Source organism: Bubalus kerabau, chromosome 16, assembly GCF_029407905.1.
Source record: "Bubalus kerabau isolate K-KA32 ecotype Philippines breed swamp buffalo chromosome 16, PCC_UOA_SB_1v2, whole genome shotgun sequence".
Taxonomy (NCBI): domain Eukaryota; kingdom Metazoa; phylum Chordata; class Mammalia; order Artiodactyla; family Bovidae; genus Bubalus; species Bubalus kerabau.
This window is the reverse complement of record NC_073639.1, coordinates 4,199,084-4,219,827: the sequence shown is the minus strand read 5'-3', so window position 1 is coordinate 4,219,827 and position 20,744 is coordinate 4,199,084. Positions and strand designations below refer to the sequence as shown.

Here is a 20,744-nt window from a genome sequence, read left to right as displayed (position 1 = left end):
GATAGGTGTTAGCTCTTCTCTAAATTTTTGGTAGAATTCAGCTGTGAAGCCATCTGGACCTGGGCTTTTGTTTGCTGGAAGATTTTTGATTACAGTTTCAATTTCTGTGCTTGTGATGGGTCTGTTAAGATTTTCTATTTCTTCCTGGTCGAATTTTGGAAAGTTGTACTTTTCTAAGAATTTGTCCATTTCTTCCATGTTGTCCATTTTATTGGCATATAATTGTTGATAGTAGTCTCTTATGATCCTTTGTATTTCTGTGTTGTATGTTGTGATCTCTCCATTTTCATTTCTAATTTTATTGATTTGATTTTTCTCCCTTTGTTTCTTGATGAGTCTGGTTAATGGTTTGTCAATTTTATTTATCCTTTCAAAGAACCAGCTTTTGGTTTTTTGATTTTTGCTATGGTCTCTTTTGTTTCTTTTGCATTTATTTCTGCTCTAATTTTTAAGATTTCTTTCCTTCTACTAACCCTGGGGTTCTTCATTTCTTCCTTTTCTAGTTGCTTTAGGTGTAGAGTTAGGTTATTTATTTGACTTTGTTCTTGTTTCTTGAGGTGTGCCTGTATTGCTATGAACTTTCCCCTTAGGACTGCTTTTACCGTGTCCCACAGGTTTTGGGTTGTTATGTGTTCATTTTCATTCATTTCTATGCAAATTTTGATTTCTTCTGTGATCTGTTGGTTATTCAGCAGTGTGTTGTTCAGCCTCCATATGTTGGATTTTTTAAATAGTTTTTCTCCTGTAATTGAGATCTAATCTTACTGCATTGTGATCAGAAAAGATGCTTGCAATGATTTCTATTTTTTTGAATTTACCAATGCTAGCTTTATGGCCCAGGATGTGATCTATCCTGGAGAAGGTTCCATGTGCGCTTGAGAAAAAGGTGAAATTCATTGTTTTGGGATGAAATGCCCTATAGATATCAATTAGGTCCAGCTCATCTATTGTATCATTTAAAGTTTGTGTTTCCTTGTTAATTTTCTGTTTAGTTGATCTATCCTTAGGTGTGAGTGGGGTATTAAAGTCTCCCACTATTATTGTGTTACTGTTAATTTCTCCTTTCATACTTGTTAGCATTTGTCTTACATACTGTGGTGCTCCCGTGTTGGGTGCATATATATTTATAATTGTTATATCTTCTTCTTGGATTGATCCTTTGATCATTATGTAGTGACCGTCTTTGTCTCTTTTCACAGCCTTTGTTTTAAAGTCTATTTTATCTGATATGAGTATTGCTACTCCTGCTTTCTTTTGGTCCCTATTTGCATGGAAAATCTTTTTCCAGCCCTTCACTTTCAGTCTGTATGTGTCCCCTGTTTTGAGGTGGGTCTCTTGTAGACAACATATGTAGGGGTCTTGTTTTTGTATCCATTCAGCCAGTCTTTGTCTTTTGGTTGGGTCATTCAACCCATTTACGTTTAAGGTAATTACTGATAAGTATGATCACGTTGCCATTTATTTTATTGTTTTGGGTTCAAATTTATACACCGTTTTTGTGTTTCCTCTCTAGAGAATATCCTTAAGTATTTGTTAGAGAGTTGGTTTGGTGGTGCAGAATTCTCTCAGCTTTTGCTTGTCTGCAAAGCTTTTGATTTCTCCTTCATACTTGAATGAGATCCTTGCTGGGTACAATAATCTGGGCTGTAGGTTATTTTCTTTCATCACTTTAAGTATGTCTTGCCATTCCCTCCTGGCCTGGAGAGTTTCTATTGAAAGATCAGCTGTTATCCTTATGGGAATCCCCTTGTGTGTTATTTGTTGTTTTTCCCTTGCTGCTTTTAATATTTGTTCTTTGTGTTTGATCTTTGTTAATTTGATTAATATGTGTCTTGGGGTGTTTCGCCTTGGGTTTATCCTGTTTGGGACTCTCTGGGTTTTTTGAACTTGGGTGATTATTTCCTTCCCCATTTTAGGGAAGTTTTCAACTATTATCTCCTCAAGTATTTTCTCATGGTCTTTCTTTTTGTCTTCTTCTTCTGGGACCCCTATGATTCGAATGTTGTAGCGTTTAATATTGTCCTGGAGGTCTCTGAGATTGTCCTCATTTCTTTTAATTCGTTTTTCTTTTATCCTCTCTGATTCATTTATTTCTACCATTCTATCTTCTAATTCGCTAATCCTATCTTCTGCCTCTGTTATTCTACTATTTGTTGCCTCCAGAGTGTTTTTAATTTCATTATTGCATTATTCATTATATATTGACTCTTTTTTTATTTCTTCTAGGTCCTTCTTAAACCTTTCTTGAATCTTCTTAATCCTTGTCTCCAGGCTATTTATCTGTGATTCCATTTTGATTTCAAGATTTAGGATCAATTTCACTATCATTATTCGGAATTCTGTATCAGGTATATTCCCTATCTCTTCCTCTTTTGTTTGGTTTGGTGGGCATTTATCCTGCTCCTTTATCTGCTGGGTATTCCTCTGTCTCTTCATCTTGTTTAAATTGCTGAGTTTGGGGTGTCCTTTCTGTATTCTGGCAGTTTGTAAAGTTCTCTTTATTGTGGCATTTCCTCACTGTGTGTGGGTTTGTACAGGTGGCTTGTCAAGGTTTCCTGGTTAGGGAAGCTTGTGTTGGTGTTCTGGTGGGTGGAGCTGTATTTCTTCTCTCTGGAGTGCAAGGAAATGTCCAGTAATGAGTTATGAGATGTCTATGGTTTTGGGGTGACTTTGGGCAGCCTGTATCTTGCAGCTCAGGGCTGTGTTCCTTTGTTGCTGGAGAATTTGCTTGGTATGTCTTGCCCTGGAACTTGTTGGCCCTTGTGTGGTGCTTGGTTTCCGTGTTGGTATGGAGATGTTTGATGAGCTCCTGTCAATTAATGTTCCTTGGAGTCAGGAGTTCCCTGGAGTCAGGGTTTGGACTTAAGCCTCCTGCTTCCAGTTATTGGTCTTATTTTTACAGTAGTTTCAAAACTTCTCCTTCTATACAGCACCATTGATAAAACATCTGCGTTAAAGATGAAAAGTTTCTCTACTGTGAGGGTCACTCAGAGAGGTTCACAACGTTACATGGAGGAGAGAAGAGGGAGGAGGGAGTTAGAGGTGACCCAAATGAGATGAGGTGGAATCAATAGTGGAGAGAGTGGGCTAGCCAGTAGTCACTTCCTTATGTGCACTCCACAACTGGACCGCTCAGAGATGTTCACGGAGTTATACAGAGAGGAGAAGGAGGAAGGACACAGAGGTGGCCAGATGGATAAAAGGGGGAATGAAAAGGCGGGAGACAGATCCAGCCAGTAATCAGTTCCCTAAGTGTTCTCCACCGTCTGGAACACACAGAAATTCACAGAGTTGGGTAGAGTAGAGAGGGGTTAGGGAGGAGACACAGGAGACCTGGTGGAGAAAAAGGAGAGTCCAAAGGGAGAGAGAGCAGTTAAGCCAGTAATCTCGCTCCCTAGTGAAAAATGGGTCCTGAAGATTGGGTTCTTAAAGGTACAAAATTGGTAACAAATACATAAAAGCAAATATTAAAAATCTAGAGTAGAGTTTGGAATTTGAAAAATACGATGTTAAAGAAAAGAAGAAGGAAAAGAAAGAAAGAAAAAACGAACAAAGAAAAACAAACAAGGTCGCAAAAATTATAAAGAAAATAAAGGTACAAAATTGATAACTAATACCAAAAAGCAAAAGTTAAAAATCTAGAGTAGAGTTTGGAATTTCAAAAATACGATGTTAAAGAAAAGAAGAAGGAAAAGAAAGAGAGAAAAAAATGAACAAAGAAAAACAAACAAGGTCGTGAAAATTATAAAGAAAATACAGGTACAAAATTGATAACTAATACCAAAAAGCAAAAGTTAAAAATCTAGAGTAGAGTTTGGGATTTCAAAAATACAATGTTAAAAAAAAAAAGAAGAAAAATAAAGAGAAAACAAACAAACAAACAAAAACAAACAATGTTGCAAAAATTATAAAGAAAATACAGGTACAAAATTGATATCAAATACCAAAAAGCAAAAATTAAAAATCTAGAGTAGAGTTTGGAATTTCAGATATACAATGTTATATAAAGGAAGAGAAAGAAACAAAGGAAAAAAAAAAGAAAAAGTCACAGAAATTATAAAAAAAACTATAGGTACAAAATTGATAACATATATCAAAAAGCTAAAATTAATAAAAATCTAGAGTAGAGTTTGGAATTTCAAAACTACAATGTTAAAGAAAAGACGAAAAAAGAAAAAAAAACAAGGTCAAAAAATTATAAAATATATATATATATGAAGTTTGCTGAGGAAGAAAAAAATAGGGTCTTTTTTTTTTTTTTTTGCAAAGTAATAGGTTATAAAAGTGAAAATCAAAGGAACAATAGAGGACTTAAATTTTTTTTTAATTAAAAAAAAAAGAAAGAATGATTGTAAAAATAGTAAAAATATATCTAGGACTTTCTCTGGTTTTGTTGTGAGTATTGTGGGTTCAGTTCATTTTTGGCTAGTTCCTTGGTCCGATTTATATTTCTCAAGATCTATAGGCCCCTTCCTATGTAGTCCATAGTAACCACAGGGTTTTGATCTATGGCCTGTAGCTTTCAAGGCCTTTCCCTCTGTTATAGCTGCTTCTGTTTGCTGGTCTCTTCAGTGTCTGGTTTCTGCCCTGACACAAAGGGGATGGTGGAGGACACTTTTTTTTTAGGCTCACTTGTTCAGTCGCACTGTGGGGAGGGAGGGCGGGATGCTGCAAACAAATAACATTGGCGTGCACTCGCAGTGCCTCAGCCACACTAGGTCTGCCCCTGCTCACGGCGCGTGTAGCCTCCCTGCCCACACTACTCGGGCTCTAGGTTGTTCTGCCGGGAACAATCCGAGGCCGGCCCTGGGCAGCATGCACCTCCCAGGTCCAAGCCGCTCAGGTTCAGGCACTCGGGTAGTCCTCAGAGGCGCAGCCTCGGTTGGGCCTGCGTTTTGTGCTCTTCCCAGGTCCGAGCAGAGGTGTTTGGTGAGCGCCAATGCTGCGACTTATCGCCTCCCCGCCACTCGGTTATCTGGGTGTAAAACCGGCGCACCTTCTCAGGCAGATGTTGACTGTCCAGACCCCCAAAAAGTTTTAGTTAGCAAAGAAGCCTGCTTATAGTTTTATAGATAATGTCTTTCTGGGGCTGCGATTGCCCCCTTCCGGCTCTAGCTGCCTGTCACCGGAGGGAGAAGGTCTGCAGCCTGCTATCTCTGTTCAGTCCTTTGTTCCGTGCGCAGGTCCGGCGGTGTCTTAGGTTAGGGCTGGCTTTTCATGTGGTAGATATCCCACAGTCTGGTTTGCTAGCCCAAATTATTTCGCTCAGATAGCGCTCAGGGTATTTAGGCCAGATTCTTAGTCTAAGCGATGCAGCCCGCGTCGCGCCTCCCTGCCCAGCCCCCGCTTGCTAATGGCGTGTGCAGGCGTCTGCGCTGCTTCTCCGCTGGGGGAGTTACTGTAGGGCTCGCAATCTGCGAGTGTTAATTGTTTATTTATTTTTTCTCCCTGTTATGTTGCCCTCTGTGCTTCCAAAGCTCGGCACAGATTCGGCAGTGAGAAGGTTTCCCGGTGTTTGGAAACTTCTCTCTTCTTAAGACTCCCTTCCTGGGACAGAACTCCGTCCCTCCCTCTTTTGTCTCTTTTTTTGTCTTTTATATTTTTTCCTACCTCCTTTCAAAGAGTTGGGTTGCTTTTATGGGTGCCTGATGTCCTCTGTCAGCATTCAGAAGTTGTTTTGTGGAATTTACTCCATGTTTAAATGCTCTTTTGATGAATTTGTGGGGGAGAAAGTGTTCTCCCCGTCCTACTCCTCCACCATCTTCTGTGGACAGCTTTTAAAGCACACAGTTAAAACAGTTGAAACGTCCCAGTGTAAAATAAAAGACTTAAACTCTAAGTCTTAAACTTAAGACTTAAACTCTAAGCCTTAAACCTCTAAGACTTAAGCTCATTATACAAGAACCATTTGAAAGAAAAGGAGAATTTTTTGTTTGTTTGTTTTTTTAGTAATTAGGGCCAGAAAGCGCCTTCCTCTTCTGTCTTCCCCATCCTTCTGTAGCCGCACCAGCCTCTTGCAGCCCGAACCTGGGGAGTAGACTTTCTGGGCTGACCCTGGCAGCTTGTGGCCGGTGGGGCTGTGTAAAAAGCTAGGCCTGGCGAGCCTGTGCAGACCTGTCCGCTGGCAGGCTCCCTGCACACCCCCTCCTGGGGGCTGGCCTTGCACAGCCGCAGCTTCAGGCTGGGAATCATCTGGGAGGAGAAAGGTCATAAGCTGGACCCTCCTGTAGTCGGAGGTGTTGGGGGTCCCAGCAGCCCTGGCCTTCCAAGGAAGGCAGGAGGACCTTTGCTTTGCCTCTGGTCAGGCCACCTGGGCTCAGAAAGTACAGGCTGATCCAGAGGCAGTGTGTTCCCAGTCCCAGGGTACAAGCTGCAGGGAACAGGGATGAAGGACTCATCCCCCCACCCACCCATCCCCCCACCTGGCACCGAGGAGCTGCACAATGCTCTGGGGCCCTTGGTTTGTGTCCTTGCTTTGTCTTCCACCTTCATCCATCCCCTTTCTCCAGATCAAGTTGATTCAGGAAGAGGGGGGATTAGCTCCCAACACCTCCAGGTAAGAACCTACAACCCAGTTTGGCTGGTCCATAAAATGGAAATAATGAATGACACCATATGATCACAACCTTTACACTGTAGCCTCAGCTATGAAGGCTCCATAGGCAATAACAATGAAATTACTGACTTCATTCCATTAGCAAGTATCAAGTATTTTGCAGCCATAGATTTAGCTGATATATTCTGTTCAGTGCCTATTTTGACTGCCTCTCAGAGGAAGTTTGCTTTCACCTATAAAGGGACACAAGACACTTTACTTGACTACTCATAGGGTATCTCAGTAGCTTGGCCATCTCATACAATTTTTTCAAGATATTAACTGGATTCAACTCCTTCTGGAAATATGGATATGACATTGTGTATAAACAGATTCAGGCTTCCCCAGTGGCTCAGCAGTAAAGAGTCTGCCTGCTGAGCTGCAGGAGATGCAGATTCAGTCCCTGGGTCAGGAAGATCCCTAGGGGAGAGTATGGCAATCCACTCCAGTGTTCTTTCCTAAAGAATCCCATAGACAAAGGAGTCTGGTTAGCTGCAGTTCAGGTCAGAAAGAGTCGGGCACGACTGCAGCAACTTAGACTCATGCACATAAAGGGATTCATTTGACAAATTCATTTAGGACTATGGAAGGAGGTCATCTGGAGAAGATGACATCTGATTGACTGGCACACTGGACCTATGTGCTCCTCACCCTCTCCCTTGTCTTTAGAATGTATCTTCTGTCCATTATTCCTTCAGTGAGAGATATTTTCAAAGACCACACACGCAGTCTTGAGAGAGAAACTTGCTGTTGAGACCATCTGGACAGTATACATGCTTGAAGCTGGTTAAGACCTCTATATAAATATTTAAAATTCTGACTGGTGGGTATTGAGATCTACTTGTCTCACAGCCTCCCATGAAAAGCCCCATATGTGAGACTATAAGCAATGATTTGATGCTTATTCTAGAACATGAGTTCAACTTTAATTCAATTGTATTTTACTGACCTGCTGTAAAATTAATTCAACTTATTGGGATATCAGGGATTCCCCAGTGGTTCAGTGATAAAGAATCCACCTACAGTGCAGGAGACCCAGGTTTGATCACTGGGTCAGCAAGATCCCCTGGAGGAGGAAATGGCAACCCACTCTGGTATTCTTGCCTAGAGAATTCCATGGAAAGAGGAGCCTGGTGGGTTACAGTCCATGGAGTTGCAAAGAGTCAGACATGAGTTAGAGATGAAACAAGAACAAGAATATTTGGGTATTGACACCAAAGATGAGAAGAATCAGGACATTTTATTTGATGATGGTTTATTGGAACCCAAGAGTCACAGTTTCCTGCACAGAGAGAAGTATTATCAATTGACCAGGGAATGAGAGAATTTATTAAAAGAAAATTTAAATTTCTGAAAAAAAATATATATAAATGGTGAGAAACAGTACTAACATAATTGAAAATCTCAATTACACAAAAATCTTTAAGAACACTGAACGTTTATTTTTCAGGACTGACTCAGAGGCATACTAACTAGATTAGATAGTTGTCTCTGGTGCCATCTATTGTCTGAAAGATGTAAGAATTCTAGGTTCTACAGTATATGGAAAACACTTTTTAAGTTCATTCCTCTCAAGCAGTGCCAATGTGAAAGAGCATTTGCTAGGAAAGTCTGTTTTCTTAAGGCTGGCTCATGGTGAACATTTAAGTATTTGAGTGGAAGTAGCATATATTTTCCATGGGAAATAGATGGGGAAACAGTGGAAACAGTGTCAGACTTTATTTTTTTGGGCTCCAAAATCATTGCAGATGGTGATTGCACCATGAAATTAAAAGATGCTTACTCCTTGAAAGGAAAGTTATGACCAACCTAGATAGTATATTAAAAAGCAGAGACATTACTTTGCCAACAAAGTTCCGTCTAATCAAGGCTATGGTTTTTCCAGTGGTCATGTATGGATGTGAAAGTTGGAATGTGAAGAAAGCTGAGCGCCAAAGAATTGATGCTTTGGAACTGTGGTGGGGGCAGGAGGAGAAGGGGATGACAGAGGACGAGATGGCTGGATGGCACCACTTACTCAATGGACATGAGTTTAGGTGAACTCCAGGAGTTGGTGATGGACAGGGAGGCCTGGCGAACTGCAATTCATGGGGTCGCAAAGAGTCGGACATGACTGAGCGACTGAACTGAACTGAACTGAGCATATATTTTCTTGATGACCTCCTTTACCACATTAGTTGCAAGTTCCAAACCAAAGATCCTTAACACAAACCCTTTTGACCTTGTCACTTTTAATCCAATTCTTTGCTTTTAAAAATTCAATGTATCAACAAATCCATTCAATAAGTTGCTAATTTAGATGTATTTTTCAATTCTATTTTCTAAGGTTTCCAATCATTTGCGGAATGTCTCCCAACTTTTGTCATTTTCAATTTTATTTGACAATTTTCTTTAGGATGTTTTTAGAATTATTTTTAAATTCTTGCTTGCCAACTCTGTTTTGGTTCAATGTGTATTTGTTTTTGGCATTTTCCCTCTTGTATGGGAGTAAACTCTTTCCTGTTATCATGCTTAGTAATTTGTTTATTACATGCCATACAGACTACAAAGATGTTCTACAGGATTTCTCATATTAAGGAAGCTTCAATTATTTTTCTGATGCAATTAATAGTGATAAGCTCCATTCAATAGAAAACTGATTCTTCTGGTTTTGGCAACATGTACTGTATCTCCAGTTCACCCCTCTTACTAGGGCAGAGTGATCTGGGACTTTCACATAAGTGCTTGAGCTTTCTTAGTCTCTTTAGCACGAAAGTAATATAGAATTGTCTACTTTTGTATTTCAGAGGTTTTTGACATATCTTTAACCCATTACCCCAAGCAATTTTAAAATTGGCAGATGCTGTGAAGGGAAGACAGCTCTGTTTGTAGCCATGTAAATTTCCAGTTTGGGTGCTCTAAGTTCAGTTCAGTTCAGTCACTCAGTCATGTCTGACTCTTTGAGACCCCATGAATCCCAGGACAGCAGGCCTCCCTGTCCATCACCAACTCCCGGAGTTCACTCAAACTCATGTCCATCGAGTTGGTGATGCCATCCAGCCATCTCATCCTCTGTCGTCCCCTTCTCCTCCTGCCCCCAATCTCTCCCAGCTCAGGATTCTTTCCAATGAGTCAACTCTTCACATGAGGTGGCCAAAGTGCCGGAGTTCCAGCTTTAGCATCAGGCCTTCCAAGGAATACTCAGGACTGATCTCCTTTAGGATGGACTGGTTGGACCTCCTTGCAGTCCAAGGGACTCTCAAGAGTCTTCTCCAACACCACAGTTCAAAAGCATCAATTCTTCAGCACTCAGCTTTCTTCACAGTCCAACTCTCACATCCATACATGACCACTGGAAAAACCATAGCCTTGACTAGACGGACCTTCGTTGGCAAAGTAATGTCTCTGCTTTTGAATATGCTATCTATGTTGGTCATAACTTTCCTTCCAAGGAGTAAGTGTCTTTTAATTTCATGGCTGCAGTCACCATGTGCAGTGATTTTGGAGCCCCCAACAATAAAGTCTGACACTGTTTCCCCATCTGTTTCCCATGAAGTGATGGGACCAGATGCCATGATCTTCGTTTTCTGAATGTTGAGCTTTAAGCCAACTTTTTCACTCTCCTCTTCCACTTTCATCAAGATGCTTTTTAGCTCCTCTTCACTTTCTGCCATAAGGGTGGTGTCATCTGCATATCTGAGGTTATTGATATTTCTCCCGGCAATCATGATTCCAGCTTGTGCTTCTTCCAGTCCAGCATTTCTCATGATGTACTCTGCATAGAAGTTAAATAAGCAGGGTGACAATATACAGCCTTGACGTACTCCTTTTCCTATTTGGAACCAGTCTGTTGATCCATGTCCAGTTCTAACTGTTGCTTCCAGGCCTGCATACAGATTTCTCAAGAGGCAGGTCAGGTGGTCTGGTATTCCCATCTCTTTCAGAATTTTCCACAGTTTATTGTGATCCACACAGTCAAAGGCTTTGGCATAGTCAATAAAGCAGAAATAGATGTTTTTTCTGGAACTCCCTTGCTTTTGCAGTGATCCAGCAAATGTTGGCAATTTGATGTCTGGTTCCTCTGCCTTTTCTAAAACCAGCTTGAACATCTGGAAGTTCATGGTTCATGTACTGCTGAAGCCTGGCTTGGAGAATTTTGAGCATTACTTTACTAGCATGTGAGATGAGTGCAGTTATGTGGTAGTTTGAGCATTCTTTGGGATTGCCTCTCTTTGGGATTGGAATAAAAACGGATCTTTTCCAGTCATGTGCCACTGCTGAGTTTTCCAAATTTTCTGGCATATTGAGTGCAGCACTTTCACAGCATCATCTTTCAAGATTTGAAAGAGCTCAACTGGAATTCCATCACTTCCACTAGTTTTGTTCGTAGTGATGCTTTCTAAGGCCCACTTGACTTCACATTCCAGGATGTCTGGCTTTAGGTGAGTGATCACACCATCGTGATTATCTGGGTCATGAAGATCTTTGTTGTACCATTCTTCTGTGTATTCTTGCCATCTCTTCTTAATATCTTCTGCTTCTGTTAGGTCCATACCATTTCTGTCCTTTATCGAGCCCATCTTTGCATGGAATGTTCCCTTGGTATCTCTAATTTACTGTGTAATTACCAAAAGTTCTGCAAGTTTTTCTGAAAGCAGCTGAAATATCATTGTTTTAGTGAAAGTGTCATACAAAAAGCACATAAGAACAATCAAGTTGACGACGAAAAACTGTATTTACTAACTGGGATGGTTTTGCCTCCTTTTGATGCTCTTAGGCATAAGACTCTTATTTAAAAGTCCTCCTGGGACTTTCCTGGTGGTCCAGTGGTTAAGAGTCCACCTGCCACTACAGAGGACATGGGTTCAGTCCCTTGTCCAGGAAGATAACCACAAGCCACATTCCATCTAAGCTGTGCATGCAACTGCTGAACCTGTGATATTAGAGCCCATGGTCTGCAACAGAAAGTAGCCCCGCTCTCTGCAACTAGAGAAAGCCCATGCACAGCAAGGAAGACCCTGCACAGCCAAAAGTAAATAGACAGGTAGATAGATAATTTTTAAAAATGAAGTCCTTTCATCTTCTCAGAAAGCACCTATGATAACAGGTTCTATAGCAGCCCCCGCTGGTCTCACCCTTCAGTGCAACAAAAAATATTACATTTTAGTGCTGAGGGTATCAAGTAACAATTTTAGGAACTTCCATGTGGTTTTTGGAAGAATTTAAATGAGAGTTACATTTTAAAATATATGAACTATTTAAAAGAACCTCGACAGTATTAGAGTGTAGGACTCTAGTGGGATTTCAAGTGTCAGAAAAAAACAACTACAATATTACTGAGAGTAAAAATTGCCTCTTCAAACTAACAGAATTGGTATTGTAATTATGAAGTTGTTTCAAAATAATACTTCACAATAACCTACTAATTATTCCCTAAGAATCTCTTAGAAATGAACATGTTTGGAATCTTCAGTTATTATGTCTCTAATGACTTGAGAATGTATATAAAAGTCCTTGGTTCTATTGGTGAAATTATTCATCTAGGTAATGGAAAATGTTTCCTTCTTTGGTGAGTAGCTTCTGTGTTTACCATATTGTCTTTATTGATGCAAAAATAGACTCTTACAGATCTGAGACCACTGAGATGTGTCAAAATAGTTACAAAATCATATGTATTAGCATACTGCTGCTGCTAAGTCACTTCAGTCCTGTCCGACTCTATGTGACCCCATAGACGGCAGCCTCCCAGGCTAACCCGTCCCTGGGATTCTCCAGGCAAGAACACTGGAGTGGGTTGCCATTTCATCTACCTGTGTCATTCTTCTGTAGCTTCTACAGGGATCTGAGACACTTACCTTGTTTAAATAGTTTTTTTTTGTTAACAGAAATAAACTGAAACATGATTGGCTACCTGATAATTTCAATTAATTTATTTTCTATTCTAACATTGTTTTGCTATATATTTATGAAAAATTTAGTGAATCACTTCAGTTTGATTGAATCTTTTTGGTCATTCCCATTGAAAGCAAGAATCCAAGATTCACTCTCATCTCTGACTTCTCCCCTCGTGCTTTTCTTCTCGCTCACGTTTCTCTACATGGATGGTGGTTGTGGTGATGGAGGTGATTTAGTTACTAAGTCGTTTTTGACTCTTTGCAATCCCATGGACTGTGGCCCCGCCCAGCCCCTCTGTCCATTGTATTTCCCAGGTAAGAATACTATAATGGGTTGCCAATTCTTTCACCAGGGAATCTTCCTGACCAGGGATCAAACCCAGGTCTCCTGAATTGTAGGCATTCTCCTGCATTGTAGGCAGATTCTTTAAGGGTGGAGCCACCAGGGAAACCCTTCTTAGTCTATTGGAAGGGATGCTCGCTGTGAGTCCCTGAGAGTAATGGACTGTGTTTTCAGGAAATAACTGAATCATTCTGCACTGCCTTCAGCAAGTCTGCACCACAGCATGTCTCACAGAGATCGCACTGTTAATTCTCTAACCACCTTCATGGTTGTCCTAGTGAGCTTTGACTTCACACATATCTGAATTTGAATTATACCTGTCAACTACTTGCAGACTGACTCAGAACATTAAGCTTCAATGTCCCCATGCAACATATGGAATCAATAATGAGAATCTAGCTTACACAGCCAATCTGTCTTGAAATTTTGGAGGCAGGAGCCTGGGCTCCAATCCTATTTTCATCATGTCTTAGCTCTCCAGCTCTCTGTGCTTTAGCTTCTTCACATGTAACAGAAAGACGACAGTGACAGCAACTGCTGTGAAACTTTGTTAGCATACTTTTGTGTGACAAGTAAATAAATTATATGTAAAGGGTTTAGAATATTGCATTTCACATCACAATCATTATATAAATGATAACTATTATTTAAAAAATCTAGTGACATAGTTCTAATTATTAGCTAGGGATAAGCGAGAGCAGTGGGGTTGTTTCTGTTGTTGTTTAGTAGTTAAGCTGTGTCCAACTCTTTGTGACCCCATGGAACTGTAGCCCATCAGGCCTCTCTGTCCATAAGATTCTCCAGGCAAGGATACTGGAGTGGGTTCCCATTTCCTTCTCTAGAACGTCTTCCCAGATCAGGGACTGAACTCACATCTCCTGCTTTGGCAAGTGGATTCTTTACTGCTGAGCAGAGAGCAGTGGAGTAATTGAAACTAATCTTCACTCTTTACCTATTATTTGCTAGTCTATCTAAAGTGAGACAGCAAAAAAGTATAGATAGATAGTTTTCCTAATTTAACCTGGCAGAGAAACCTGTGAAATATCGTTGTCATTATTATAGTGAATTTTTAAATATACATAATGTTATATATAATAATATACATATAGTATATGTATTAAGTATAGCAGATTCTCTCTCTCTCTCTCTCTCTCTCTCTCTCTCTCTCTATATATATATATATATATATATATATATATATATATATATATATATACACACACACACACATAGTTGTGCAAGGTCATATAGTCCATGTGGCTAATATGAGATACTAACCAAATGCTTATTAACTTTAAATTTAGGTCTTATCATTTCTGAACACTCTGATTACCTTGAAAACAGGTAAAATAAGAATAAATTACCTACTATCCTAACAAGGTACTGCATCTCATTCACACTCTTTGAGGTAATAACATAAGACAGCATCCTAACCCTTCTAATTCTCTTAGACTTTTCTGTGCCTATGTTATAGTATACTTTTAGTGATTAGATGATATTACAACAATGAAGTTCTTAACCCTGTATTGTCTCAATAATTTTATATAAGTGAGAGAATGACCCCAACCATTTGTTCTAGCCGACTGTGGCAGTAGTAACAAAGCTCATTGGAGGTTTCATTTGCTTGTTTTATAGATTTCCAAGTCATCATTCAAGGTTACAATAAAAAGTCATATTTCAAAGTCATGTTCAAATTCTCCTTGCTTCCAGAAATTTTCTGAGGTTACAGAAACAGAAATTGACAAAATTCTTAGACTCAACATCCTGAATTATACTATGATAAAAATTAAACGCAGCTATTTGTGTTTGCTCACATATATAATTAGTGAGGAGGCTATATAGAGTAATTTTTAAAGATAAAAAATTAAAAAAATTTAAAAATAAAATTTTTAAAATAAAATAAAATTTTAAAATGAAATTTAAAAAATAAAAATAAAAAAAATTTAAAAAATAAAAAAATTTTAAAATAAAAATTTTTTTTAAAGATTTTTAAATCCCTCCTGAGATATAAGGCTCCAGGATTCAACTAAATCCCTAATTACAAACTCCAGCTGTGTGTATGCTCAGTTGTGTCCAACTCTTTGCGACCCCATGGACTATAACTTGCCAGGCTCTTTTGTCTTTGGAATTATCCAGACAAGAATACTGGAGTGGGTTGCCATTTCCTCCTCCAGGGAATCTTCCCCACTCAGAGATGGAACCTGTATCTCTTGCTTATCCTGCATTGACAGGTGGATTCTTTACCCCTGCAGTGCCTGGGACAAACTGTAGCTAAGAACCTGCAACAACCTTGCCAGCACATACTCAATTTCTCACACAAACATTTTATTAAACACTTGTTTTCACAGAGCCAAACACAGTTCATAGCCCCCAGATAAAGGAAACATTTAAAAGTTTCAAAATTGCTGCAAACTAATAGTTGGATAACTTTCCAACTATTCAGTTCAGTTTAGTCATTCAGTCATGTCTGACTCTTTGCAACCCCATGGACTGCAGCATGCCAGGCTTCCCTGCCCATCACCAACTCCTGTAGCTTGTTCAAACTCATGTCCATCAAATTGATGATGCCATCCAACCATCTCATCCTCTGTCATCTCCTTATCTTCCTGCCTTCAATCTTTCCCAACTATGGGGTCTTTTCTAATGAGTCAGTTCTTCATATCAGGTGACCAAAGTGTTGGAACTTCAGCTTCAGCATCAGTCCTTCCAATGAATATTCCTTTATTACTGACTGGTTTGATCTTCTTACAGACCAAGGGATTATCAAGAGTCTTCTCCAACATGACAGTTCAAAAGCATCAATTCTTTGGCACTCAGATTTCTTTATGGTCCATCTTTCACATCCATACATGACCACTGGAAAAGCTATAGCTTTGACTCGATGGACCTTTGTTGCTAAAGTAATGTCTCTGCTTTTTAATATGCTGTCTAGGTTTGTCATGCCTTTTCTTCCATGGAGCAAGCGTCTTTTAATTTCATGGCTGCAGTCACCATCTGAAGTGATTTTGGAGCCCAAGAAAATAAAGTCTGTCACTTCCAACCATTAGGAGCTGGGAGTTAATTCTAGAACAGATTGTATTAGGTTGTCTTAAAAGATATAGCAAGAACCTCAGAGATTGTGTCTGTGTGTGTTTTCCTGTGCAGAATATCTCATTAACAGGATTGCATTTATGAAATTACCAGATTAGGGAGGAAGCCATCTTGGTTTCTGTGCTATCTCTTGTACCCAACTAGTCAATTGCATTTTGATCAAGTTAGTTATTTTTTCTGTCTCAATTGTCTGACCTGTAAAATGAGGAGAGTATAGTACCTACATCAATGACTGTTGTATGTTTGACTAAATGATGAGAATCAAGCCTGAATCATTTTAAACACTTGATAGATCTTAAATATGTATATTTCTTTAATCAATTAAAATACATAAAGTGCAACAAGATGGTGTAAGGCAGGGGTGCTAGGAAAGCAATAATACAAAATCAAATACCTTTTCTTAAGTGCTGTCCAATAACAGGTCAAGAACCTTCTATACCCAATCTAATCCAAATTAATTTGAAAACTTTTTCTAAGTGGCATCTTGTAGTCTAAAGGTTAATTGCAAACAAAGTATTTGTTTTCCTCCTTAACTTTTATTTTTATGTGTGAAAGCATTACTGAAAGTATGGAACATCCTTCTCTGGTATCTCAGAAACACAATGAGCGACTGAGCATATAACCTGTGTCTTCAATGGCTGGTCAACTGACATGACATTGGGAAGCACCACAGAGAACATTCACTTGAAGCCTGGACATAAAAATACATGTATAATTGCAAAATATATTTCTATAACTTATGTTTTTGCTGTTTATTATTATTTTCATCATTATTATCTATTATATCATTATTTAATAGCCATTTATATATCTGTTGGTGAGGTATCTGTTCAAATCATGTCCCTATTTTTAATTGGGTTGTTTTTATTATTTATAAACATTTTTGTATAGTCTAGCTACAAATTCTTTGCTGCAAAAATGTTTTGCAAATATTTTCTTCACTTCATCTATAAATCTAACATCTCTATATTACATAATAATACATAGCATTACATAATAATACAAAACATTAAAAATGATTTCATAAAATTATGTAATAGGAATAATTAATACTCAACAAACCATTTTTTCCCCTCTGCTTATATTCTATTCATACTGCTTCAGTTTTCATTTGCTATATAACCACTATCTCAAAATGGCACAGTTTAAATAACTGGGCTGTATTCTGTTATTCTTCATGTTGACCATGGTCAGATGGTATTGAACTGTACAGCATCCCATGGACAGAGGAGCCTGGTGGGCTACAGTCCAGGGGGTCACTAAAGTTCCAAACATCACTTAGTGACTAAACAACAACAACAACCAAGTATAAACATTAGTTTGAAGGTTCTTATTTCTTTATTTCAAAAGTAGTTGAGGTTCCATCTTACAAATAACAACCTGTGAAAAACTGAACTTCATGTGAACAATATGTTATATTCTTTAGGTCTAAAAAATATACACATCACTCACATTCCAATTTTCACATGTTATCTAAGACACACACATGCAAACACATGACACACATATTAATGCATGTAAACACAATGGAGATAAGTCTACATATTTCAGAAACAACTGAAAGTGAAAGTCACTCAGTCCTGTCTGACTCTTTGTGATCCCATGAACTATACAGTCCATGGAATTCTCCAGGCTAGAATACTGGAATGGGTAGCTATTTCCTTCTCCAAGAGCTCATTCCCAACCCAGGGATCAAACCCAGGTCTCCCTCATTGCAGGCAGATTCTTTACCAGCTGAGCTACGAGGGAAGCCCACAGCATTTATTATCACTCATCTCATTTCCATTTTATAAAGAAAAAGTCTTTTTTATATTTCACCAGAGTGGGTAGCTGTTCTTTTCTCCAGGGGATCTTCCCAACCCAGGGGTCAAACCCAGATCTCCCACAATTGCAGGTAGATTTTTTACCAGCTGAGCCACCAGGGAAGCATAAGAATATTGGAGTGGGTAGCCTACTCATTCTCCAGGGATCTTCCTGGCACAGGAATCGAACCAGGGTCTCCTGTATTGCAGGCTGATTCTTTACCAGCTGAGCTAAGGGTAGCTCAAGAGATAAAAATATATGCGTTAAATAAGTTTGTAGCAATGTTTGCCTTCCATGAGTAAAGAGATTCTTTCTTTGGCACCAGACAATTCCCACAGAAAGATAATTAATATTATAACAAAACAAAAATACACATCTAGAGAACTGCTCATTAATACTTGCTTAATGTCTCACCAAATACTGAACATAACATAAGCCAAAACCAGAAACATAATTATTTTATTATGATCAATCCATGATATGCTCATTATTTATGGAACTGATACAGATACTCTTAAAACAGTCATGGTTTTGAGAAATATTAAAATTGTTATCTTGGTTTGTATCCACATGAATATTCATAGAAAATGCTTACTCCTGACGCTTACAGCCAGGTATCTCTAACATTAGAGTCTCACCCACATTATTTTGAAGAGGAGAAGACAGGTACATTCATCAAATATATTCTCTGAATTAAAGAAAGGAAGGCTCAGAGACAAGCTTGTAGAAAGTAACATGCCTCACAAATTACATTTAGATTTGGTTCAGCTTCCCAACGTTCTCTACCATGTATTTGTTTTTATTGAATAATAACAGTTATGCCTTTTTAAAGAGTGCATGCATGAATGTATAATTTTCTGACTATAAAGACAATTGCAGATAGAATTGTGTTCTATCATGATATACTGCAGATGTGCAGAAGTGTTACACATCCATGTGTCCTTTTCTTAACCATTTTCTAAAAGCTTAGACAAGAACAAAGGAAAATGGATGGAAGGAATTGCTCCTCCATTACTGGATTCATTTTCTTGGGAATTACTGATAACACAAAGGACAAAGTGACCATTTTTACCATGGTTCTAATTGTTTATCTCATTGGCCACTTGGCAAATCTTGGGATGATATTCCTGATTAGGATGGATCCCCAGATGCACACACCCGTGTACTTTTTCCTTGGTCACCTCTCCTTCTGTGTCCTTTGCTATTCCACTGCAATTCATCCCAAGATGATCATGGACCTTATTTGCCAAGAACAAAGTAATCCCCTTCTATGGCTGTTGCTCTGCGATTCTAGGTCTTCTGTATGTTTTCAGATTCTGAGTGTCTCCTGCTGGCCTTGATGGCCTATGACTGGTACAAGGCCATCAGCAGCCCCTTGCTCTATGCAGTCAGCATGTCCAGCAGGGTGTGCTCCCTGCTTGCGGCTGGGGTTTACCTGGTGGGAATGGCAGATGCTCTGATACACATAACATTAGCATTCCGCTTATGTTTCTGTGGGTCAAATGTGATTAACCATTTTTTTGGTGATGTTCCTCCTCTCCTATTGCTATCTTGTTCAGATACACAGGTCAATGAGTTAATGATATTCACCATTTTTGGCTTCATAGAACTGAGTACCATTTCAGGAGTCCTTGTCTCTTATTGTTATATCATCCTTTCAGTCCTGAAGATCCACTCTGCCGAGGGGAGATTCAAAGCTTTTTCCACCTGCACCTTCCATTTAACTGCTGTGGCAATCTTCCAGGGAACTCTGCTCTTCATGTATTTCAGGCCGAGTTCTTCCTACTCTCTGCTGCTGCTGCTGCTGCTAAGTCACTTCAGTCGTGTCCGACTCTGTGCGACCCCATAGACGGCAGCCCACTAAGCTCCTCTGTCCCTGGGATTTTCCAGGCAAGAATACTGGAGTGGGTTTCCATTTCCTACTCTCTAGATCAAGACAAAACATCCTCATTGTTTTACACCCTTGTGATTCCCGTGTTAAACCCTGTGATTTACAGCCTAAGGAATGAAGATGTGAAACAGGCTCTAGTAAAATTTAAAACTAAGTTACCTTTTTAAATATCTATATCATATGTATGTGTACACATCCACACATACATAGTACTTGTTTAATTAAAAAAGTATATGACATAACACATGAGAAACATAAATTTCACAGATTCCTAAATAAAGAAGTATTTTGATTAAACCTCAATCCTAAAATATGTTACAGTTCCCCTCACAAGTCTGTTTAGTATGTATCCAGAATTTAAATGTGGCACTGACTGTTTTATAAAAACTTTTGACTTTTCTAATTATGCTACTTTTTCATTCAAATGTTATTTCAATTTCCCTAAGACTTATTGTGCATTTATTGAGCATTTTCAGCACTTATTTCCTTTATATGTTATAGTACATCTTGTAGCTTCTGTGCTAAAATTTGTTAGTGTTAATATTAAACATTAAGGAACTAAACATTCAAGTAATTCATAATAAGACTTAAAATCATCATGAAATAAAAATTGAGGGCTATAAATCCAAAAGCAAAATGTCTAAAACTATTGCAAAAGATATGCAAAATGAAGGCAATGGCACCTCACTCCAGTACTCTTGCTTGGAAAATCCCATGGATGAAGGATCCTGGTGGGCTGCAGTCCATGGGGTCACTAAGAGTCGGACACGACTGAGCGACTTCACTTTCACTTTTCACTTGCATGCATTGGAGAAGGAAATGGCAACCCACTCCAGTGTTCTTGCCTGGAGAATCCCAGGGACGGGGAAGCCTGGTGGGCTGCCGTCTACGGGGTTGCACAGAGTCAGACAGGACTGAAGTGACTTAGCAGCATACACATATATATGTATGTGTATACATATATGCACTGTGCTGTACTTAGTTGTTCAATCATATCAGTCTCTTTGGTACTCCATGGATTGTAGCCCACCAGGCTTCTCTGCCCATGGGGATTCTCCAGTCAAGAATACTGGAGTGGGTTGCCATGCCCTCCTCTAGGGGATTTTCCCAACCTAGGATCAAACCGAGGCTTCCCACATTGCAGGCAGA

At 39.2% G+C, this 20,744-nt stretch overlaps 1 pseudogene; it reads left to right on the top strand.

Moving 5' to 3' along the window:
- The first annotated feature begins 18,690 nt into the window (after positions 1 to 18,690).
- LOC129630034 (olfactory receptor 5W2-like) lies at positions 18,691 to 19,762 on the top strand (annotated as a pseudogene).
- Positions 19,763 to 20,744: the final 982 nt, after the last annotated feature.